The sequence below is a fragment of the Lolium rigidum genome, chromosome 1, assembly GCF_022539505.1.
Source record: "Lolium rigidum isolate FL_2022 chromosome 1, APGP_CSIRO_Lrig_0.1, whole genome shotgun sequence".
Lineage (NCBI taxonomy): Eukaryota > Viridiplantae > Streptophyta > Magnoliopsida > Poales > Poaceae > Lolium > Lolium rigidum.
In genome coordinates this window covers 160,471,705-160,489,452 of record NC_061508.1, presented here as the reverse complement: position 1 = coordinate 160,489,452, position 17,748 = coordinate 160,471,705, and the positions used below count along the sequence as shown (strand labels likewise).

Sequence of the window (17,748 nt, the reverse complement as noted above, 5' to 3'; positions counted from 1 at the left end):
CGAAAAAAGTTTGGATATTGCAAGATCTATTGCAACTGGAATGGGAGTAGAGCCTTTACTCCCTGTGAAACGGCGTATTACGAGAAAAAGACAATTTGATGAAATTAGTGACAATGAAGAAGATGATCAGAATCAAGAAGCGCAAGCAATAGAGGAGGAATCATTTAGAGTCAAATACTTTCTAGTGATGATTGATGTTGCAATTGCTTCACTAACTAATAGATTTGAGGAATTGAAGTCATTTGGGAGTATATTTAGCTTCTTGTTCAACTCGAAAGAATTGAAATCCTTGGGTGATAATGATCTAAGAAGGCATTGCACAAATTTTGTCAAAACTTTCACTCATGATGAGTCAGCGGATGATAATTTGGATGACTTTGTTTCTGAACTAAAAGTGTTGCAAATGACATTGCCAAACACATCAATGTCAGCAGATTTTTGATTTTGTAAGAGCTGCAGATTGTTATCTAAATGTCTCAATTGCCTATCGTATCCACTTGACTGTACTGGTGACTGTTGCATCAGCTGAAAGGAGTTTCTCAAAACTGAAGCTACTGAAAAATTATTTGAGATCCACTATGTCACAAGAAAGACTCAATGGTTTGGCCATGTGTTGCATCGAGAGGAATATGTTCGATAGTATTGATCTCGACACTGTCATTGATGAATTTGCATCAAAAAATGCATGGAAATCTCGTTTCTCATGATTACTCGAGGCTTGTAGGTTTGTTCGCATGATATTCCTCTTTTTTATGCATTGTAGTTTGTAGCCAGGGCTGATTGTAGCTTCTATGGTACTTGGTTTAGAACAAAGGGAAGAAAACTTATCCGCTATATAATGCTACTGAAAAATTATCGATGTTTATAAGTTCAATCATTTTTATCCACTTATGTATGAAGTTATTTTTTTCCGTTGGGCCTCATTTATAGAGTTTGTCATGGGCCCTCTGAAATCGTTGGGCCCTGGGCATGGCACGGCCTATCAGTTAACAGGCTTCTGTGTGCGAGGCACCTGAAGCACTGTGCCGGGCCGGCCCGTTGGCCAGGTAATTTATCGGAGAAAGCGATGTTCTGATACGCCTGTCAGCTACTCACCTCAGTCACCTGTCACTACCGCACCACTCGTCTTGAAAAAGCGCCGGGTATGTGTTTACGCGAGCCGCGAGGCGTGACTTTCTTGGTTCCGCGCCCCGCCTCTGCTGCGCTTTTGCGCCATTTGTCCATTCGCTCCTTATCCTCCTCCCGCTCCTACCGACCAAATCTTTTGCTACTTTGCTTCGACCAAATGGTTTGCTTCGGCTTGAGGTTTTCTTTTCCGTGTGGTCGAAGCATCGGTTCCCTCAACCAGTAGCTCGTCTTCTCGATTCGTCCGGTTCTAGCAAGGAAAAGAAGGAAAAACAATTTTTTCCTTTGATTTTCTTTCCAAGATTCGGTGGTCTCGGCTATCAATTCTTGGTGGAATCTTCGAGCTCACTTGCGTTTCTTGTACCAGCAAATTTGCTACTAGGAGAGAGAAAGAGTTGTGGTGGAATTTAAGGGGGAGGCGGCCAGCCATGGGGAAGCCGGCGGCGCAGGGCGACAGCGACGAGGAGGTGTTCCTGGAGCTGTCGCGGGAGTTGAAGGAGGAAGCCAGCAGGCTGTTCAACCGGAAGGACTACGAGGGCGCGGCCTTCAAGTACGACAAGGCGATCCAGCTCCTCCCCAGCGGCCACATCGAGGCGGCGCACCTCCGGAGCAGCGCCGCGCAGTGTTACATGCGGATGGTCCCCGGGGAGTACCACCGCGCCATCCACCAGTGCAACCTGGCCCTCGAGGTGGCGCCCAGGTACAGCAGGGCGCTGCTGCGGCGGGCCAGCTGCTTCCAGGCGCTGGGCAGGCCGGACCTGGCTTGGGCCGACGTGGAGAAGGTGCTGGGCTGGGAGCCGGGTAACCGCGCCGCCAGGGAGATCTCGGAGGGCGTCAAGGCGGCATTGAAGGAGAAGGGTGTTGTTGTTGCTGTCTCGGAACCTGTTCTGGATGGGCAGGAAGTGGACCATGTTGGAGAAATCAAGAATGGTCCAGAGAAGGAAGAAGAGAAGAAACAGAGGAATGAGCATAACAAGCAAGCAAACCATCTGGGAGATAATGGAGTGAAGCAATACAAACAGGAAAAGCACACTGAACACAAGGAAGCAAATGGGATAAGAAATCAGCAAAGTCTTCTGGAAGATAAGGAAACCAATGATCTGGAGATGGAAGCTGGTCGCAAGGGAAGGAAACTCATTTCAGGACACCAAACTGCGCATGGCAAGAGTAAGGGACGAAAGCATTCTGCTGTGAAGCCAGTGCATCATGCTCAGGAAAACTGTCATAGCCACACCACAGAGAGCAATACCAGTGTCAAGACAGAGGCGATGAGGGATCTAAAGTTGGTCTCTTTGGAGAGGACATTAGATGTGCTCGGGTGCCAGTAGACGGCAGCCTATCTCAGTTGAGAGAAATTGTTCAGAACAAGTTCCCATCTTTGAAGGCGTTACTTATTAAGTATAAGGACAAGGAAGATGACCTGGTGACAATAACCTCATCTGAAGAGCTAAGATGGGCAAACAACCTAGCAGACCCAGAAGTGCCTGTTCGACTATATGTTGCAGAGGTTGATCCTGTTCAAGAACTAGGCGTGGATGTGGTCAGAACACAACCTTTGTTACTAGAGAAAATCCCTAATAGCATGGCAGAGAATGGGATCACCAGGCATGATAATGGACAAAACTGTTATGTTGATGATTGGATGTTACAGTTTGCCCAGCTATTTAAGACTCACGTCGGATTTGATTCTGATGCATATTTGGATCTCCATGACCTTGGCATGAGATTATATTGTGAGGCTATGGAAGACACGGTTGCAAGTGAAGAAGCGCAGGAAATATTTCAAGTTGCAGAGCTAAAATTTCAGGAAATGGCAGCTTTGGCCTTGTTTAATTGGGGCAACGTCAGCATGTCTCGTGCAAGAAAAAGGCCACTCCTATCTGAAGATGGTTCAATTGAATTGATACTTGAGCAGGTAACGGCTGCATATGAATGGGCTTGTTCAGAATATATTAAGGCTGGTTCAAAATTTGAGGAAGCTGTAAAAACAAAACCAGACTTTTTTGAAGGTTTCATCGCACTTGGCCAACAGAAGTTTGAGCAGGCCAAGCTTTCATGGTATTATGCTATTGCGTGTAAGATAGATATGGGAACAAAAGTTTTGGGATTGTTCAACAAGGCAGAAGACAATATGGAAAAAGGGATGGAGTTGTGGGAAGCAACGGAAAATATTCACATGAGGGGGCTGTCTAAACTTAACAAGGAGAATTCCATGCTGGAGAAGATGGGCCTAGAACGCTATATGAAGGCTATGTCTGCAGATGAAGCATTCGAACAAGCTTCAAGTATTCGATCACATATAAATATTTTGTGGGGTACCATTCTTTATGAACGCTCCGTAGTAGAGTTCAACTTGGGACTTCCTAGCTGGGAAGAGTCGCTGACAGTGGCGATGGAAAAATTCAAGACTGGAGGTGCTTCCGTAGCAGACATCAATGTGATGTTAAAGAACCATTGTGCTAATGAAACCACCCAAGAAGGTAAGGGTTTCCTTCTTCTAACTTTCAGAACTCCTAATTTTCTTTCCTTTTTTCCATTTTACCACTTCTACATGTTGCTTATCTAGTCAAACGAATATGTATGTTTACAAAGCATATTTGTCCAGGCAACGTGATCAGCTTCATACCTTATTTGTGAACTTTGAATCCTTAGATTTTGTGTACACATCCTGCGGTAGTAATTTCAGGAACAAGTCCTGAAAATTTTGCTCTTGTTTTTGCAGGACTGAGTTTTAAGGTTGAGGAAATTGTTCAAGCATGGAATGAAATGTATGACGCTAAGAAGAGGATAAGCGGAGCTCCATCTTTCCGCCTCGAACCAATATTCCGACGCAGGGCTCCAAAGTTGCATCATATACTGGAACACATACAGTACACGTGATTATTACCGCTACAGCTAAGACCTTATAGTCACCAAGAAGAATGGCTTGTAATCTGAGTTTATCAGGTAACTTCTTACCTTTAAATGCAATGGTGTCAGTCCTCTGGATTCCCCTGTCCAAAAGGTGGATACTAGAAATGCCATAAGCTCTAGGATTTGTTATCCGGCCTGGTTTTGGGGATATTTTGTTCGCATTTGAGGTCATGTAGGATCTGTATGTTCAAAATGTAAGCTTTATTTTACGCCGGGCCTCTACATCATAGATGCATATAGCTTTGATTATAGCATTGTTTATTGCAAGTTGCAAACAAATATCCTAACAAAAAGTGAGATAGACTATATATAGCTTCAAAACAAAAACTGCAAAGCATGTCTCCCTTCCATCTTCGCTTATAATTAAAATATCTTTTGTGAGAATGACTCCCTGAAGAAAAAAAAAAGGAACGCCTTTCTCTTAAGTGGTTATGCCAAATGCCAGGTGGTTTGACCTGAAGCTAGGTCAGTACAAACTTGTCCAGCATGCAGTAAATCTTAAACGTTCACCACTTCACAACAAAAAAGTAAAAACTCCCCCAGACCAAACTTCCCTAACATTAACCAGAAACGTAAGTTCTCAGGTTCTTTATTAGAATGAAGAAGTGGTATATATGGAGAAACATTAAAGGGAGGATATATTTCATGAAGCTCTGTGTACTAGCTAGAAGCTATGTGTATATTCAGTGCTGTTAATATGGAATTCTTCATGTTCTATGAATTATAGATGTAAATGGTAATCTGTGATCGACATATCATCAAATTCTTTTTATTATGCAAACTGTAGCATGGCCTAGTGTTGCTGCAACTTAATTTTTCTGTATGGCGACTAAAGTTGAAGTCCACCAACCAAAGGTTGGGTCATTTTTGTAGAATTTCCTGTGGTAAACAATAAAAACTAGGTGCCAACCCGCTACCGATATTTTGGGACAAAAGTTGTGGGTAAATTATTTCGTTCGACTAGTTTGAAGGTCCTCAAGTAGTCTATTAAACAAATGCGCTTATTGTACTAGCATCTGTTTCCTATCCATTTTGATTTCTTTGGCTATTCAGCTTTTCGAAATAATACAAGCTAGGGTACTATGTAGTCCACCTTTATATGCGAGAGCTGCATTATCTAATTAGCATTTTCTACTGCTTGGGAGATAGTTTCCTTTTTGATGCTCACCATATTAGAATATCACATTGTAGTCCTCTTTATATATTTTGAGTAACTTCTCTATTATTACTCATATTATGTTATATGTTTGCAGATTCTGTATCTTTGGAGCTGTACTTTATTTGCTGAGTCGAAAAAAAAAAGGAAAAGAAAAACAGATATTCTTGTCATTTTCAAGCTAGAGATTGTCTGACAGTAGTGCAGTAATGATTTTCTAATGACAAAAAAGGAAAAATACTGACAGTGTAACGTGCTTGCATTTGCTGTGAAGCTCGGTGCTTTGGGCAATTGTCTAAGCGGTGCCATATTCCTTCCAAGAGGAAATTTTGTGCATATTGTTGCACTTCTGTTATTTCAAGGAAGTGCTCCAAGGTAGGACAATATTCTCACTCAAGGCGTGTTTTACTCCTAGAGAAAACATTTTATTGTAACATGTACGATGTTTGCAGTCTACGGTTGTATAAAACAAATGCATTTTTTATTGATAAGTTGCTGTTCTCTCACCAACATACCTAATTGCGGGTACTTGGTTGTTACAGTATTATATTTCGAATCCCCTCCCTAGCAATCGATTGCTCGAGCAATCACTTTTTGTGGCGCGGAAGCGCTCGCGGAGCGAGTCAATTCCCTTTTTGTCACATAATGTTTTAATTAGGCTTCGCACGCTGTTCACACTAACAACTTGTATTACTACTTTGCAAGTTGCATGTAGCCAAGAGCGTTCACACTTGCATGCATGCACATGCACGAGATCATCTCATGGATTTGCATTTAATGAGCGACTTTCACACGTTTCATAAGTTGTTGCATGCATACACATAGCATATCACTCTTTTTCTTCAGCACGAGACGAGACTCTCAATTCTCTTTTTGCAATTCCCTTTTTGCAATTCCCTTTTGGGTTTTAATTTTCATACGGTAATTCATATTTAATGGGGTCCTTTTGCAATTCCCTTTTTCGGGCCGATGGTTTTTAAGGGGGAAAATAACGGGTGGGAAGATCCACTTGCAACTCAAATGAACTACCACTTGCTACTCAAATTAAGTACTATTTTTAAGTTGTAAGCTAACAAAAGTTTGCTAAAATATTCTAAATAAAATTTACTTTTTAGGGTTGCTAGGTATTTATATTTAACGTTGATAAATAACGGGGCACCGGGTTGATAACTTGTAAACAAAAAAAGAGGCGCTACATATTTTAAATTAAATTAAATTTTTAGGGTTGATATTTATTTATATTTTACCATTGATAAATAGCGGGTCACCGGGTTGATAGCTTGTAAACTAAAAGAGAGTCGCTAAAATATTCTAAATGAAATACTTTTAGGGTTATTATTTATTTATTTTTACAGTTGATAAATAACGAGGCACCAGGTTGATAGCTTGTAAAATAAAATAAAATATTCGCTAAAATATTCTAAATGAAATACTTTTTAGGATTGGTAGTTATTTTATAATTACCATTGATAAATAACGGAGCACCGGGTTGATAACTTGTAAACTAAAAAGAGTCACCAAAATATTCGAAATGAAGTTAGATTTTTAGGGTTGGTAGTTATTTATATTTACCGTTGATAAATAACAGGACACCGGGTTGATAGCTTCTAAACTAAAAAATATTCGGTAAAATGTTTAAAATAAAATTAACTTTCGGGTTGATAATTTTATACATTTACCATTGATCACTCAAGTACGGAGGGGTTGATTATTCGAATAGAGAGGGTTGATAACTTTTAGCGAGAAAAAAGTTTCTCAAAACATATCAACATGGGTGCTAGTTTTGAAGATCTCGTCGAGACGGATTTATTGGTGAAAGCGGATCTTAATTTGGAGTTGTCGTTTGAAAGTTAAAACGTTTTGAATTTTGAAATTTGGAAAAGATTCCACTGACATCAGCAGATTTGTCTATTTGTGCATGCATGCAGTAACTTTCCCTCAATACCCTGCACCAGGTTGATAATTTTATACATTTACCGTTGATCACTTAAGTACGGAGGGGTTGATTATTCGAATAGGAGAGGCTTGATAACTTTTAGCTAGAAAAAAAGTTTCTCGAAACATATCAACATGGGTGCTAGTTTTGAAGATCTCGTCGAGACGGATTTATTGGTGAAAGCGGATCTTAATTTGGAGTTGTCGTTTGAAAGTTAAAACGTTTTGAATTTTGAAATTTGGAAAAGATTCCGCTGACATCAGCTGATTCGTCCATTTCGTACATGCATGCGAACTTTCCCTCAATACCTCGCACCAGAGTTGATAATTTTATACATTTACCGTTGATCACTCAAGTATCGAGGGGTTGATTATTCGAATAGGAGAGGGTTGATAACTTTTAGCCGAATAAAAGTTTCTCGAAACATATCAACATGGGTGCTAGTTTTGAAGATCTCGTCGAGACGAATTTATTGGTGAAAGCGGATCTTAATTTGGAGTTGTCGTTTGAAAGTTAAAACGTTTTGAATTTTCAAATTTGGAAAAGATTCCGCTGACATCAGCAAATTCGTCTTTTGTGTACATGCATGCAGAACTTTCCTCAATAGCCTGCACCAGGTTGATAATTTTATACTCCCTCCGTTCCTTTCTATAATGCCTATAAATTTTTAGCATTTGTTTCAGAATATAAGGTTGTATCTTAGCTTTTTTTCAATTACCCCCTCCCCGTTCAGCTCCCAAATCGTTCAGCTCCCAAATTTATTATGGTAAGTTAGTAAGATATGGATTTCCCAAATTTTAGGTTGATCTCAAATCGTTTAGCTAGCGGTCTTGTGTAAAAAATACTCTTGCGCTAATTTCCGTGCCAAAAAACTATAGGCACTATAGAATGGAACAGAGGGAGTACATTTACCGTTGATCACTCAAGTACGGAGGGGTTGATTATTCGAATAGGAGAGGGTTGATAACTTTTAGTCAGAAAAAAAGTTTCTCGAAATATATCAACATGGGTGCTAGTTTTGAAGACCTCGTCGAGACGGATTTATTGGTGAAAACGGATCTTAAATCGGAGTTGTCGTTTGTGAGATAAAACGTTTTGAGTTTTGAAATTTGGAAAAGATTCCGCTTACATCAGCAGATTCGTCTGTTTCAACATGCATGCAGAACTTTCCCTTAATAGCCTCCACTACAGTCCAAAATTTGCCAAAAATGAAATTTTTTTTTTTGGTTGGAAACCGATCGCTTAATCCCTCCCTAGCGCTCGAGCGCTAGCTAGGGCAGCCCTTAAGTATGGTGCGTAATGTAATCAATAACTACATCCTCGGACATAGCATCAATGTTTTATCCCTAGTGGCAACAACACTATCCACAGACCTTAGTTGAACTTTTGTGTCAGTCATCCTGCATTTAATGGAGGCATGAACCCACTATCGAGCATAAATACTCCTCTTGGAGTTAAGAGTAAAAACTTGGTCGAAGCCTCTACTAATAACGGAGAGCATGCAAGATCATAAACAACACATAGGTAATAGATTGATAATCAACATAACATAGTATTCTCTATCCATCGGATCCCGACAAACACAACTATATAGCATTACGAGACTAGATGATCTTGATCATGTTCAGTCAATGTGTCTCAGCAATAGATCGAGGAATGAACATGACAGCACATAAGGAGAATGAGCGAACCAAGCAATGCTAGGTGAAAACAAGAAAATATCTACTGTAGTGGACCCATAGTCTAGGGGTGAACTACTCACTCATCACTCCGGAGGCGACCATGGCGGTGAAGAGTCCTCCGGGAGATGATTCCCCTCTCCGGCAGAGGTGCCGGAGGCGATCTCTCGAATCCCCCGAGATGGGATTGGCGGCGGCGGCGTCTCCGGAAGGTTTTCCGTATCGTGGCTCTCGGTGCCGGGGGTTTCGCGACGAAGACTATATGTAGGCGGAAGGGCAGGTCAGGGGGCCACACGAGGGCCCCACACAACAGGCCGGCGCGGCCAAGGCTTGGGCCGCGCCGCCCTAGTGTGGCACCACCTCGTGGCCCCACTTCGTCTTCTCTTCGGTCTTCTGGAAGCTTCGTGGCAAAATAGGCCCCTGGGCGTTGATTTCGTCCAATTCCGAGAATATTTCCTTACTAGGATTTCGAAACCAAAAACAGCGAGAAAACAACAAGCCGGCTCTTCGGCATCTCGTTGATAGTTTAGTGCTAGGAAAATGCATAAATATGATATAAAGTATGCATAAAACATGTAGATATCATCAATAATGTGGCATGGAACATAAGAAATTATCGATACGTCGGAGACGTATCATCATCCCCAAGCTTAGTTCCTGCTCGTCCCGAGCGAGTAAACGATAACAAAGATAATTTACGGAGTGACATGCCATCATAACCTTGATCATACTATTGTAAGCATATGTAATGAATGCAGCGATCAAAACAATGGTAATGACATGAGTAAACAAATGAATCATAAAGCAAAGACTTTTCATGAATAGTATTTTTAAGACAGACATCAATAAGTCTTGCATAAGAGTTAACTCATAAAGCAATAAATCAAAGTAAAGGTATTGAAGCAACACAAAGGAAGATTAAGTTTCAGCGGTTGCTTTCAACTTGTAACATGTATATCTCATGGATATTGTCAATGTAAAGTAATATAACAAGTGGAATATGCAAGTATGTAGGAATCAATGCACAGTTCACACAAGTGTTTGCTTCTTGAGGTGGAGAGAGATAGGTGAACTGACTCAACATAAAAGTAAAAGAAAGGCCTTTCGTAGAGGGAAGCATTGATTGCTATATTTGTGCTAGAGCTTTGGTTTTGAAAACAAGAAACAATTTTGTCAACGGTAGTAATAAAGCATATGTATCATGTAAATTATATCTTACAAGTTGCAAGCCTCATGCATAGTATACTAATAGTGCCCGCACCTTGTCCTAATTAGCTTGGATCACCGGGATTATCATCGCAATACACATGTTTTAACCAAGTGTCACAAAGGGGTACCTCTATGCCGCTTGTACAAAGGTCTAAGGAGAAAGCTCGCATTTGGATTTCTCGCTTTTGATTATTCTCAACTTAGACATCCATACCGGGACAACATAGACAACGAGATAATGGACTCCTCTTTAATGCATAAGCATTTAGCAACAATTAATGTTCTCATATGAGATTGAGGATATATGTCCAAAACTGAAACTTCCACCATGGATCATGGCTTTAGTTAGCGGCCCAATGTTCTTCGCCAACATTATGCATGCTCTAACCATTAAATGAGTGGTAAATTTCCCTTACTTCAGACAAGACGGACATGCATAGCAACTCACATGATATTCAACAAAGAGTTGATGGCGTCCCCAGGAACATGGTTATCGCACAACAAACAACTTAATAAGAGATAAAGTGCATAAGTACATATTCAATACCACAATAGTTTTTAAGCTATTTGTCCCATAAGCTATATATTGCAAAGGTAAAGAATGGAAATTTTAAAGGTAGCACTCAAGCAATTTACTTTGGAATGGCGGAGAAATACCATGTAGTAGGTAGGTATGATGGACACAAATGGCATAGTGGTTGGCTCAAGGATTTTGGATGCATGAGAAGTATTCCCTCTCGATACAAGGTTTAGGCTAGCAAGGTTATTTGAAACAAACACAAGGATGAACCGGTTCAGCAAAACTCACATAAAAGACATATTGTAAACATTATAAGACGCTACACCGTCTTCCTTGTTGTTCAAACTCAATACTAGAAATTATCTGGACTTTAGAGAGACCAATTATGCAAACCAAATTTTAGCAAGCTCTATGTATTTCTTCATTAATAGGTGCAAAGTATATGATGCAAGAGCTTAAACATGAGCACAACAATTGCCAAGTATCAATTTATTCAAGACATTTTAGAATTACTACATGTAGCATTTCCCGATTCCAACCATATAACAATTTAACGAAGAAGATTTAACCTTCGCCATGAATACTATGAGTAAAGCCTAAGGACATATTTGTCCATATGCAACAGCGGAGCGTGTCTCTCTCCCACACAATGAATGCTAGGATCCATTTTATTCAAACAAAAACAAAAACAAAAACAAACCGACGCTCCAAGCAAAGCACATAAGATGTGATGGAATAAAAATATAGTTTCGGGGAGGAACTCGATAATGTTGTCGATGAAGAAGGGGATGCCTTGGGCATCCCCAAGCTTAGACGCTTGAGTCTTCTTAAAATATGCAGGGGTGAACCACAGGGGCATCCCCAAGCTTAGAGCTTTCACTCTCCTTGATCATATTGTATCATCCTCCTCTCTTGATCCTTGAAAACTTCCTCCACACCAAACTCAAAACAACTCATTAGAGGGTTAGTGCATAATAAAAATTTACATGTTCAGAGGTGACATAATCATTCTTAACACTTCGGACATTGCACAAAGCTACTTGGACATTAATGGAACAAAGAAATTCATCCAACATAGCAAAACATGCAATGCGAAATAAAAGGCAGAATCTGTCAAAACAGAACAGTTCGTAAAGACGAATTTTATTGAGGCACCAGACTTGCTCAGATGAAAATGCTCAAATTGAATTAAAGTTGCGTACATATCTGAGGACCACTCACGTAAATTGGCATAATTTTCTGAGTTACCTACAGAGAATTAGGCCCAGATTTGTGACCGCAAAGAAATCTGTTTCTGCGCAGTAATCCAAATCTAGTATGAACTTTACTATCAACGACTTTACTTGGCACAACAATGCACAAAACTAAGATAAGGAGAGGTTGCTGCAGTAGTAAACAAATTCCAAGACTCAAATATAAAATAAAGTGCAGAAGTAAAAACATGGGTTGTCTCCCATAAGCGCTTTTCTTTAACGCCTTTCAGCTAGGCGCAGAAAGTGTATATCAAGTGTTATCAAGAGATGCAGTATCAACATAGGTGTTGGGAGTTTTCTCAACTATGCATTTTATCTTATCTATGTGAGTTTCAGAGGCTCCCTTTTCATTATTCTTAGGTTTGCTACCCTCGTCAAACAAATTTTCAGGGACAAGCCAACCATAGTTATTCTCTAGAGCGTCATTCATTCCCAGGAGTTACAAGGTATTGTTGTCTTAATCTCCCCACCATCATTAATATTATTAGTGTACCTTACTCTCTCCATGTCCATCTTTTCAAGGATACTAACAAAATTGGTATAAGAGCCAAGCATATTGTATTTAGTAAAGACCTTTCTAGCCTCTCTTGCTACACCACCAAATTCTTTAAGAAGGGTTTCTAAAACAAAATATTTCTTTTCCCCTTCTTCCATATCACCGAGTGTGAGAAACATGTGTTGGATTATAGGATTAAGATTAACAAATTTAGTTTCCAACATGTGAACTAAAGAGGCGGCAGCAATTTCATAAGTAGGAGCAAGTTCTACCAAGTGTCTATCTTCAAAATCTTCAGTGGTACTAACATGAGTGAAAAAATCTTCTATATTATCTCTCCCAATGATATACCCACGTCCTACCGGTATGTCTTTTAGAGTGTACTTAGGAGGAAACATGATGAAATAAACAGAAAGTAAATGCAAGTAACTAATTTTTTTTTGTGTTTTTGATATAGAGTGCAAGACAGTAAATAAAGTAAAACTAGCAACTAATTTTTTTGTGTTTTGATATAATGCAGCAAACAAGAAAGTAAATAAAATAAATCAAGACAAAAACAAAGTAAAGAGATTGGATTGTGGAGACTCCCCTTGCAGCGTGTCTTGATCTCCCCGGCAACGGCGCCGGAAATTTGCTTGATGCGTGTAGTTGACACGTCCGTTGGGAACCCCAAGAGGAAGGTGTGATGCGCACGGTAGCAAGTTTCCCGCGATAAGAAACCAAGGTTTAATCGAACCGAGTAGGAGTCAAGAAGCACGTCGAAGGTTGATGGCGGCGGGATGTAGTGCGGAGCAACACCGAGGATTCGGCGCCAACGTGGAACTCTGCACAACACAACCAAAGTACTTTGCCCCAACGAAACGAGTGAGGTTGTCAATCTCACCGGCTTGCTTGTAACAAAGGATTAGATGTATAGTGTGGATGATGATTGTTTGCGAAGAACGAGTAAAACAAGTATTGCAGTAGATTGTATTCAATGTAAAAGAATGGACCGGGGTCCACAGTTCACTAGAGGTGTCTCTCCCATAAGATAAATAGCATGTTGGTGAACAAATTACAGTCGGGCAATTGACAAATAGAGAGGGCATGACCATGCACATACATGATATGGTGAGTATAGTGAGATTTAGTTGGGCATTACGACAAAGTACATAGACCGCTATCCAGCATGCATCTATGCCTAAAAAGTCCACCTTCGGGTTATCATCCGAACCCCTTCCGGTATTAAGTTGCAAACAACGAGACAATTGCATTAAGTATGGTGCGTAATGTAATCAATAACTACATCCTCGGACATAGCATCAATGTTTTATCCCTAGTGGCAACAGCACATCCACAACCTTAGAACTTTTTGTCACTTGTCCCAGATTTAATGGAGGCATGAACCCACTATCGAGCATAAATACTCCCTCTTGGAGTTAAGAGTAAAAACTTGGCCGAGCCTCTACTAATAACGGAGAGCATGCAAGATCATAAACAACACATAGGTAATAGATTGATAATCAACATAACATAGTATTCTCTATCCATCGGATCTAGACAAACACAACATATAGCATTACAGATAGATGATCTTGATCATGTTAGGCAGCTCACAAGATCCGACAATGAAGCACATAAGGAGAAGACGACCATCTAGCTACTGCTATGGACCCATAGTCCGAGGGTGAACTACTCACTCATCACTCCGGAGGCGACCATGGCGGTGAAGAGTCCTCCGGGAGATGATTCCCCTCTCCGGCGGGGTGCGGGAGCGATCTCCTGAATCCCCGAGATGGGATTGGCGGCGGCGGCGTCTGCGGAAGGTTTTCCGTATCGTGACTCTCGGTGCTTGGGGGTTTCGCGACGAAGACTATATGTAGGCGGAAGGGCAGGTCGGGGGGCCACACGAGGGCCCCACACAGCGGGCCGGCGCGACCAAGGCCTGGGCCGCGCCGCCCTGGTGTGGCGCCACCTCGTGGCCCCACTTCGTCTTCTCTTCGGTCTTACGGAAGCTTCGTGGCAAAATAGGCCCACGGGCGTTGATTTCGTCCAATTCGAGAATATTTCCTTACTAGGATTTACGAAACCAAAAACGACGGAAAACGACAAGCGGCTCTTCGGCATCTCGTTAATAGGTTAGTGCCGGAAAATGCATAAATATGATATAAAGTATGCATAAAACATGTAGGTATCATCAATAATGTGGCATGGAACATAAGAAATTATCGATACGTCGGAGACGTATCAATGATCAAAGTGGTGAATTGATGTCGTATTAGATTTTGAACAATACCATTGAAAGGACGAGATGTCGCCTATAGGGGGTGAATAGGCGTTTTAAAAACTCTTACAGATTTGGCTTGTAAAAATGCGGAATTAAACGAACGTTTATAATTTACGAGCATAAACCCTAAATATGCTAGGCTCAAATAAGTGCAACAACAACAACGAGAGCTAAGAAACATAAGCACAATATATATATGAACAACAAGTGATAGCAAGATATAATAAAATACTTCAAGCTCGTTGGCTATCACAAGGAAAAGTAAACTCGGGTATAGAAATAACCGAGGCACGCGGAGACGAAGATGTATTCCCATGTTCTCTTTCTTTGCAAGAAGGTACGTCATGTTTGGAGAGGTGGGGATCCCACGAAGGATTTGCCAACGCCATGATTCTTCTCCGAGCCTATCCCACGAAGGAATAGCCCCTTTCCTTATGGTTTGATTTTCCTCCACTGCAGAGATGGCAAGCTCCACAACCACTTCACAAGCTCCACGAAGGAGAAGCCCGAGCCCCTTCACAATCTTCCACGAAGGAGGTCACCGGGACACCAACCAAGCCAACTAGGAGGTCACCCTCCAAGAGTAAGAAGCTCACGGTCTCTCACACGAACTAATCGTGGTGGAGAGCTCAACACTATGTAATGATGCAAAGCAAGAACATCAAAGCTGTTCAAATCCTTCACACTCAAATACCACCGAAGCAACAAATGCTAGGATGAGATTAGAGAGAAAGAACAATTGAGGAAATCAAAAAATGACTCCAAGATCAAGATCCAAAGGGTTCCCCTCACTTAGAGGAGAAATAGATTGGTGGGGATTGTAGATCTAGATCTCCTCTCTTAGATCCCTCAAGAATGAGCAAGAATCATGGGGGGAATCAAGAGATAGGGCAAGTTATTCAAAGTCAACAATGGAGGAGAGAGAGTGGAAGAACTTTTTGCAGCCCAAGGTGGAAGAAGGCCTATTTATAGTCCAGGAAAAAAATATAACCGTTGGGTGAGAAAACGGGCAGAAAAATCGGCCCAGCCGGCCAGCTAGTCGGTCCACCGGGTCAGACGCCGGACAGGCCGGCGCACAGGCCGGCAGCGCCGCCTGATAGGCCGGACGGGGTGCTGGCAGGCCGCGCAATAGCCACGAAGGCCCAACCGGCAGAGGGGGGTGGTTGACCGGGCGGCGCTAGGCCGGCCGGTCCGGCGGCCACCGGGCGGGGTGCCGAATATGTGCCGGGGACACACCCTGGAGTGGGCCGGTGTGCACGAGCCTAGAAGCTGGTGTGCACTGGACGGGCCGGTGACAGGCTCGGCGGGACCGGAATGTGGACCAGAAACCGCAGGACCCCTGAAAGTCCAAAACCTTTTTTCTTTCTTTTTCTTTTTAAATAGAAAATGCTCCCGAACTCCGATTGACATGAAAAGTCTTTGCTTTATGATTCGATTGTTTACCCATGTCATATACATTGTTTTGATCGCTGCATTCACTACATCCGCTTTACAAATAGTATGATCAAGTTTATGATGGCATGTCACTCCGAAATTATCTTTGTTATCGTTTTACCTGCTCGGGACGAGCACAACTAAGCTTGGGGATGTTGATACGTCTCCAACGTATCGATAATTTCTTGTGTTCCATGCCACATTATTGATGTTATCTACATGTTATATGCACACTTTATGTCATATTCGTGCATTTTACGGAACTAACCTATTAACAAGATGCCGAAGTGCCAGTTCCTGTTTTCTGCTGTTTTTGGTTTCAGAAATCCTAGTAACGAAATATTCTCGGAATCGGACGAAATCAACGCCCAGGTTCCTATTTTCCCCGGAAGCATCCAGAACACACGAGAACCGCCAGAGAAGGGGGCAGGGCCACCACACCACACCCCGGCGCGGCCAAGGGGGGGGCCCCCCTAGGGTGTGGGCCCCCCAGAAGCCCTCCTGCGCCGCCTCTCCGCCTATATAAAGCCCACGACCTAAAAACCTCGGGGCGTTCGACGAAAACCACGAAACCTTCCGGAGCCGCCGCCATCGCGAAGCCAAGATGCGGGGGACAGGAGTCTCGTTCCGGCACCCTGCCGGAGCGGGGAAGTGCCCCGGAAGGCTTCTCCATCGACACCGCTGCCATCTCCACCGCCATCTTCATCACCGCTGCTGCTCCCATGAGGAGGGAGTAGTTCTCCATCGAGGCTCGGGGCTGTACCGGTAGCTATGTGGTTCATCTCTCTCCTATGTGCTTCAATACAATAATCTCATGAGCTGCCTTACATGATTGAGATTCATATGATGATGCTTGTAATCTAGATGTCATTATGATAGTCAAGTGAGTTTTACTTATGTGATCTCCGGAGACTCCTTGTCCCACGTGTGTAAAGGTGACAGTGTGTGCACCGTGTGGGTCTCTTAGGCCATATTTCACAGAATACTTATTCACTATTGAACGGCATAGTGAGGTGCTTATTTATATCTCTTTATGATTGCAATGTGTTTGTATCACAATTTATCTATGTGCTACTCTAGTGATGTGTTATTAAAGTAGTTTTATTCCTCCTGCACGTGTGCAAAGGTGACGAGTGTGTGCACCGTGTTAGTACTTGGTTTATGCTATGATTATGATCTCTTGTAGATTATGAAGTTAACTATTGCTATGATAATATTGATGTGATCTATTCCTCCTACATATGCATGAAGGTGACGAGTGTGCATGCTATGCTAGTACTTGGTTTAGTCTGTTGATCTATCTTACACTAAAGGTTACCAAAATATGAGCATTATTGTGGAGCTTGTTAACTCCGGCATTGAGGGTTCGTGTAATCCTACGCAATGTGTTCATCATCCAACAAAAGTGTAGAGTATGCATTTATCTATTCTGTTATGTGATCAATGTTGAGAGTGTCCACTAGTGAAAGTGTAATCCCTAGGCCTTGTTCCTAAATACTGCTATCGCTTGCTTGTTTCTTGTTTTCTTTGCGTTACTACTGCTGCGTTACTACTTGCTTGTTCTTGTCTGGGCAGAGCACTTTTACGGTGCCGTTGCTACTACGTTTATTCATACCACACTGTATTTCACTATCTCTTCGCCGAACTAGTGCACCTATTAGGTGTGTTGGGGACACAAGAGACTTCTTGCTTTGTGGTTGCGGGGTTGCATGAGAGGGATATCTTTGACCTCTTCCTCCACGAGTTCGATAAACCTTGGGT

At 42.0% G+C, this 17,748-nt stretch overlaps 1 pseudogene; it reads left to right on the top strand.

Moving 5' to 3' along the window:
- The first annotated feature begins 1,182 nt into the window (after nt 1–1,182).
- Nucleotides 1,183–5,329, top strand: LOC124683708 (annotated as a pseudogene).
- The last annotated feature ends 12,419 nt before the right edge of the window (nt 5,330–17,748 follow it).